Below are 7518 nucleotides of genomic sequence, written 5' to 3' on the forward strand. Positions count from 1 at the left end.
GTGGTGGTGGAACTCCTTGGTAGTCATGATCGTCCCGTCGAATGCGAGGTCCCTGCAAGGTTGGTATGTTACGTGCAGTTTCCATTCCATAGTTGATTGTGGCTCCTCTACCTCTGCCTCTCGATTTTGATGTTGAAGACGAAGCAATCGGTAGTCCAACGAACTCCGGAAGCAATGCCTTGTTCCTGCTCGTCGGAGACTGAGCTGCCTCCACTGCTCCTAGTAACTCTATCAGACTTCGTCGCGCTGAATTTGGAGCCCTCTGTCTACCATCTCCGTTGAATACAGGGCTGCTGTGAACTCTTGGTTCATTTGAACTAATCACTTGCTGATGCGCTGGTTCAATGGTTGACGTCGTTTTCCTCACAGCACCAGAGTGCAGATTCACTGTCACTTCGGATGGCACTTCACCAGCGTTCACTTCACTCGCGGAACTGACACGTGTCGGATCTAGTGCGTTGATAACACTTTCCAAAGTTGACGGTAATAGCGCGTTTAGCTTGGAGCACACCTCTTGAAGGTGCATTGGAGGTGCTTGAATTCGTGAAAGTCGATTTATGTAATGTCGTAGGCGTGACACTGTGTGTGTAAGGAAACCCACATCCTTCTTCTCCATTGCTGTTTCCAAAGCGGGAAGAAGAATTCTAATCCGAGACTGACAATTCTCAATGTTCGCCTCATCATCCATGACATGATTGGACGTTGAATATTCACGCCCTAAGGTAATATCTTCAGCCATAGCATCTCTGAGCTTAATACATTTGTTTCGACGGGTTGTTAGACCAAGACCAGTAATGTGTCTCAATGCTAACTCAAAATTGAGCTCCTCCTCGCTCAAATGCAAGGGATCGATCTCCATATTAGTCTTCTAAATGAGCCAAAATACTAAACAAGACTAAACAAGACAAGAACTTCAAATAACTTTAGCCACAAACGGTTTACAAAATATCTAAATGGGTTTTTTAGTTGGGCGCCAGTGTTCTCTTACCCTTGACTCTTCCCTCTCAGCAGGGATGATCACAAACAAAATGAATATGCGCGACCCATATTTAGTGCATCATACAAACATATTTATTGCTCATTAAACAGAGCCTAGCTGTCCCTACTCTGGTTAGACTTAATCTAGTGTTTAGAACTTAACAAATGCAACTGGTTTGCTCACCGAATTTAAGTGCGCCGCTACTGGGATATGCCTCTCCCCCTGAGCAGCGGGACGCTAGTGACGTGCTGGCCGATGTACTCCCGAACGAACATGCTGATTCGCGACGCTGGTACCCTACTCTATAGCGACGACGACTGCCGCTCCTCGATGTGAGATCGATTGTCCTGCGTTTACTTCGACCACTAACAATGGTTGGTTTGCTGCTCGCCGGTGTTCGTGGCAACGTTCACCGTATCCTCTGACGCTTCGAGATCGAATTTTCGGTTTTGTGGCTCCCCGTCCGTAGCACCCGGTGTATCGCCAGGCAATCGATGACACGGCCTAAGTGTCGCCCACTCTGAACCCGCGACGGTGAAATCGCAATCTGAGGATGCTAAATAAAGCCCTGTCGAGAAACATTGATTAGAAATCGTTCCGCCAATCATGTTGCGCAGCGCTAACCCTGTGGCGGGGCCTTTTTCCGAAATGCACCCTCTCGTTGAGTAAGATCTCGTTCGGACAAAGCGTTGGCGATTAATAACACATCTAAATTCCACTGTTCTCCACTTACTCTTGATCGTATAGATCAGAATCGGGTTGTGGTGTGCGGCGGGCTATGGTGGTGATTTTGGTTGTAGCGAGGCACTAGTGCCGGTTTTTTACGCGATGCCTGCAGTACGGAATTTGGTCATCAATTAGGAACATTGGTGCACTGACGTTTACTTACGCTCTACGGAGGCAATGAGGCGAATATCTGCCAATCGTCACCAGGCCGCACCTGATCGCTTTGGGGTTATAATTCCGTGCGCGATGTTCCAACGATGCACTTAGCAGAATTAAAGCGGTTCTGCTGATAAGAACGAGTTATCCTGGTGTTACGATGGCTGAGCCTGCCCTTGTCGTGTTCTGCAAATTTAGATCTGCACTTCACACTGCTGTCCGGGAAAATACAAAGCTGCACGGGTAGCGCAAGTGCTTCTGCTTGCGAAGGAGGTACTTTTCAGACAATTTTCTCCTGACCGGATCTTTGTTGACGTTGCGGCTCAGCACGTCACAGATACGATCGCAATGATATTTTGCGTTTACGGTTTAGGGGTGTTTATGTTTTTCTTATCGATATTTTGCTTTCCTTATTTTCTACATTCGAACTGGTCTTCTCATCGACCATTTATTTTACAACTGTAACAAGAGATTTCTGAAGGAGTTCTTGAAGTAATTTCCGGGGAAATTATTGGCGGATTTTTTGGGAGAATACATGGAGGAATTCCTGGAATAAAAAATGGGAGAGTTTCTCGAAGAATTTTCGGGGTTGTTGTTTTAAGGTATTGCTGCGTGTTTCTGAAAAAAATTCTCGGAAAATACTCGGATGATTTTTTATAGAAATTTTAAGCGAAGTACCGTAGAAATTTTGAGAATGGATGCAGGACCTTCTAAATAATTTTCAGAGGAATTTCAAGGGGAATTTTTGTAGGTAATTCCGAAAGAGTTTTGACCAGTGGTGGAAATCTGTGAACCTTGTTAACAAAACAAGAATTAGGCCACGAAAAATACTCGCGAACACTTGTTTTGCTGTTTTGCAGAGAAAACAGAAAAGCGAACCCCGAAAAATGTTCGTGGAGCTTCGCGAGTCATTCGGGTTAATTTGCAAAATGTCATAAACCAACATCGGAACATGTTTCTCACGGATGTTCGAGCAAGAACACATTTGTTTTTGTGTTTATGTTAAGTAAAATTTATCCATTTTATTCGAAGTAACCACAAATACTCGTGATTGTGATTTTTTTCTCGCGAAAAAATACTGCCCTGCTTTTTGTCTTTGCTCTGCCCGTACACGCGGACAAAGCAAGCGCTAGAAAAAATGCAGGCAGTAGGTTCACGCGAGTATGGCATTTCTGGTAGATTACACTCTTAGCTTATTCGTGAAGCAAGCATTTCCAGCACTGGTTTTGACGAAATTTAATTTTTGTACCCAGATGACTTTGCAGACGAATTTTGCAAGGAATTTCCCAGAGAATTCCCGAAGAAAAAAACAATTTTCCGGGAGAGTTCTTGGAGGAATTTCCGGGGCGTGAGTATCAAGGGTTTCCACCTGAGTTTCTGAAGAAATTCAATGAGAATTTCCAGAGAGACCTCGAAGTAATTAATGGAGAGATTTTGATGGAATTTCTGGAGTAACTCCAAAAAGAATGCCCGGAGGAGTTTTTATGCACAGATAGAAAAATTCACTGAAATTTACACTAAAAATCATGCGCATAAATGGAACATCATTATTAGCGTAGTTCCACGCGTGATATAGCCTACATCTATACAATATTTAACGTGAATCATCAATATTGCTTGCAAGTTGTATGCAAACTTGTTAGGAAGAGAACCGTTTCAGCGTAAAATAGCGTAGATTTCCGCATCTCAACTTTTACGCGCTGTTTATTTTTCACATTTTTTTTCTGTGTGGGAATTTCTGAATGATTTTCTGGTTAATCTGGGAAAGGGGATGTGGAAATTTCTAAGAGAATTTCTGAAGAATTTACCGAGAAAATAATGGAATTTAGAGGGTATATTTGGAAGGATTAACGGAGAAATATTTGGCTATATTTTAAAATGGATGTTCGGAGGAATTTCGTAAAAATTCGCGGTGAAATTTCTAGAGGAACTTCCGGAAGAACTTCCAGAGAAATTCCTGGAGGAACTTTCAGAGAAATATCTGGAAAAACTCCCGTAGGAATTCTCGAAGAAACTTTCGGAAGAATTCCTGTAGGAACATCCAGATAAATTCCGGAAAAATTGTAATACACGAAATTGATTCACGCTGACTCACGCCACTGCCACTGGCTTAAAATGGTCTATCACGCCTCACCGTCGATAAAATTTCAATCGGCGCACAGGTTTAGATAGAATATCAAGTCAAATCATGTATGGACTTTTCGACCAAACTACCAAGGTATCCCAGGAAGAACCCTTGGGAGAACAGAGGAAATTTTCGACCAAAAATTTTCCTCATTTTAGTAACGCTGCTAATTTGTTTCTCAAGAAAAAAAAATGTTACCGACAAGTGGATAGAATGGAACTAAACTTAAGGCTCAAGACTCCATCACAATGTTTTGAAAATTAATGACTGTATCGCTTGTTTGTAATAGTGAGGCAATTGGTATGGAAAAGTGCAGCAGCGATAAATAAGTTTTGTTTACAACTGGTGTGGGTGGAAATGGGGTGTTAAAAATATGCCAGCTGATGCTTAATGTTGCCAGACTTAACGAAATGTTTATTTTATATCATAACACATGTTCACGGTGTATCAAATATATGGGTTTTTACCGGTTAAAATTTTTTATACACCACTTGGAATGTAACAAAAGCTTACATAACATGTTTAAATATTTATGTTTGGTTTATTTGTTCAATCCGACAATCAGCAATGATTTTTTCCAATAAATAGATCTGGCAACGGTGAAGAGATGATTATTTTCTTGTGTATGCACACCATTGTTTGCTTGTTGGCGTGGACGTGGCTGGCGTATACGTTGTATTGTTCGGATTGAATGAAGTTGCATCGCGTAGATTTTGTTCTCACCATTTCACTTATTGCGCTAGTCAATTTGAATCTTCCGCATTGAGGATCGAAGCAAACCTTGGCGCAAGATTGACGCCTAAACTTTTGCTGCAGTAAAATTTCTCGAACTTTTTATCATTTGGAAGAAAGAAAAGGAAAAAGGAATCCATGTATGGTTCGTAGTATCGAAATGGAACAGCTTGGGAAATTGCCAGTACCATCCGAAGGGAGACCGGCGACTTAAGGATCGGCTCTCACAAGAACCATCACAAGTACTGCGATGGTGACACTTCGGGGAGCCTCTGCTTCGTCTTCGGCAAGACGCGTCCAGGAATCATCCCAGCATCAACGACAACAGCGGATCTCGACGGACCAATCCAGGATGCGGAACATCTTGCCAATATACCGAAAGTTGCACCAAACTGCCTAGCACGTTGATTCGAAAACTTCCAGCGAGTGAGGCTTTCAGGAATTTTCCAGATATTGGACCAGATGATTGAATCGTCTACATCAGTGTATTCGTTCGTCTCGGACGAGGTTTCCAACTTTGAGGACTGCTCATGTAAGTAGAGGGTTCACGACGGAAATGAGCGCAACTGCCAAAGTGCCAAAGAAGCTTTGGTTAGTGGATGATTTGTGCTTATTTTACATAGAACTGGTGGATTTTTGGTCTTTGGTAAGTAAGGAGCGATGGGTTGACGGATTGGTGAATGTTTTTTTTTACCAAATACTTTTCCGATAAAATGCATCCAATTATTTTGTATTCCTCTATATGTATACCGAGTTGTGTCCCGCGATTTCAAATGCTATTTATATACTTGATTCGTATGTCATGTATGAAATGCTCTATTGGCCTAAAAAGTTTTGAAAACGATATTTTATACAGGGCTACTTAACGCAACGCAACGCACATATATTTTTTATTTTTTACTTTTTTGCTTTTACAAGTCATCAATTGTAAGGGAGGTCGGATTTTTTCTTTTTTGGAAGGGATGTTGGTTTTGATGCACATAGTTGGGTTTGCCATTGGAGGGTGCTGGAGCTAGAATGGCCTTTTTGGACTCTATCAATATTGTCCTTATATTAACACGTTTACACAGTGTAAGGCGAAAGGTTGATTCTTCAAATGGATGCGTCTGCCCGGTATAAGGTGAAAGTAATAGATAATGCCTTCTTTACGGTATAATTTTGATTGGATTGGTAATTGGCGAAGTTGATTATCATTCTGCATTCAATGCACTGCTGTATGAAGTGCCAAAAATAAAGGTGATAAACCCGTAGGCAATGACACTTCCAGGAAATTGCATCGACCTTTCTGAGCATAAAGTTTCAACGTGTTAACCTCATTAAATACTAATGCAAAAAAAATGATAACTTGGCTTAGAAAACTCGCAGTTAATAATTGTGGAAATGCTAAATAAAGCAGCAAATCAGCATTTGCCCATGTGGGGGATGTAAAGCCAAGGAGAAGAAGTAGAAGAAAAAGAACAAGCCATTTTATACTATGCTAATCTGAGAAAATGACAATTTGCTGAATTCTACTCCATTTAGAACTAAAAAAATGCGAATCTGCTACATGCAATATTCCGCAAAACGGCATTCCATTTGGCGAAAAGGTACAATCTGCCAAATGTACCGCATCATGCAATATTCATTCACCTTCCTAAGGTTTACTGAATTGTGACCTGTAAGGATCTGATAAAAATAAATAGAAATGGTGCGTTCTATGGCTTCTTCCCGATGTTTTCAACTTTTCCCCCATACCAACTAGTTTCATCTATTTGCTATTCTTGAACTTGAGCATACTACATAAAAAATGATGCACATAGTTGGGTTTGCCATTGGAGGGTGTTTTTTATGAGGTGTGCGAGGGAGAGTTCGGCTGCCGGTGGGACTTGAACCCGCACTATTCCATTAAGAAAACGGACGTATTACCAATTATACAACAGCTGGCCTTGCGAGAAAGCTGTCCCATAACCAGGTAATAACGGTGGCATATGAGTCAATTCCCCGTATCCATCGAATCCTACTTTAGCAATATTTCACATCTTTTCTCTCTACCCAACTATGTGTATCGAAATTGAACAACAGTCGATCGCGTTTGAATCACAAACATGTGCTTCTGCCTGTCGTATTGAGGCGGGTTTTCTTCTGCTACGACAATAGAGGCTTGTTTGCAGCCGTTTGATCATTTATTCATCCACTTAGAATTCATTTGTTGATCAAAATTATTATCATATCAGGGGGGAAGGGGAATTTAATTTCTTTTTGCTCTTTTTTCGTTTCAGAGAGCGAGCAAAGGCGCTTAATCCTAGGCTATTAGCCAGGGCAAGGCTAATACCTTCGCCCCATCCGAGGAAAATCATCGGCAAGGATAATGGAGTGACATAAATTTCTTAGCAAAGTCACTCCCAACGTATTTCCACAAATTTTCTATCATTTGCTTATAATGATACTCCCAAACCACATACCCTACCCACCATCCAATTCCTTGACATCTATGAGGGCGTCGGTGAGTCGCTGGCCTCTCGTTAAGTAGATGTCATATCATCATTTCCTTCCCTTTCCTAGTAACGGAGAAGATGGGCGTGGCCGGCAATGATAGCTTTCATGTTTTATCATTTTGGACCCCCAATTGGATTTCCATTAAATACCAAATGGAAATCCATAAGCAATTGGGGTAAGAAAGGTAAATAATATACATGACAACTATCAGTATGCAATCTACGAAATACTCCGTTACAACGCAACGCAACGCAACGCAACGCAACGCAATTTGAATCTTCCGCATTTTATTGCATTTACTATACGGTCGTCAAATTTGTCTCTC

The 7518-nt window shown here is 41.5% G+C and overlaps 1 long non-coding RNA gene across 1 annotated transcript; it reads right to left on the reverse strand.

Moving 5' to 3' along the window:
- Positions 1 to 1069: 1069 nt before the first annotated feature.
- On the reverse strand, positions 1070 to 2324 carry LOC134226094 (uncharacterized). The gene is made up of 3 exons (XR_009983394.1): positions 1869 to 2324; positions 1604 to 1811; positions 1070 to 1547 (listed from the first exon to the last, which is right to left on the reverse strand). It is a non-coding gene; the product is annotated as an uncharacterized LOC134226094 (long non-coding RNA).
- Between the last annotated feature and the right edge of the window lie 5194 nt (positions 2325 to 7518).

Source organism: Armigeres subalbatus, chromosome 3 (genome assembly GCF_024139115.2).
Source record: "Armigeres subalbatus isolate Guangzhou_Male chromosome 3, GZ_Asu_2, whole genome shotgun sequence".
Classification (NCBI taxonomy): domain Eukaryota; kingdom Metazoa; phylum Arthropoda; class Insecta; order Diptera; family Culicidae; genus Armigeres; species Armigeres subalbatus.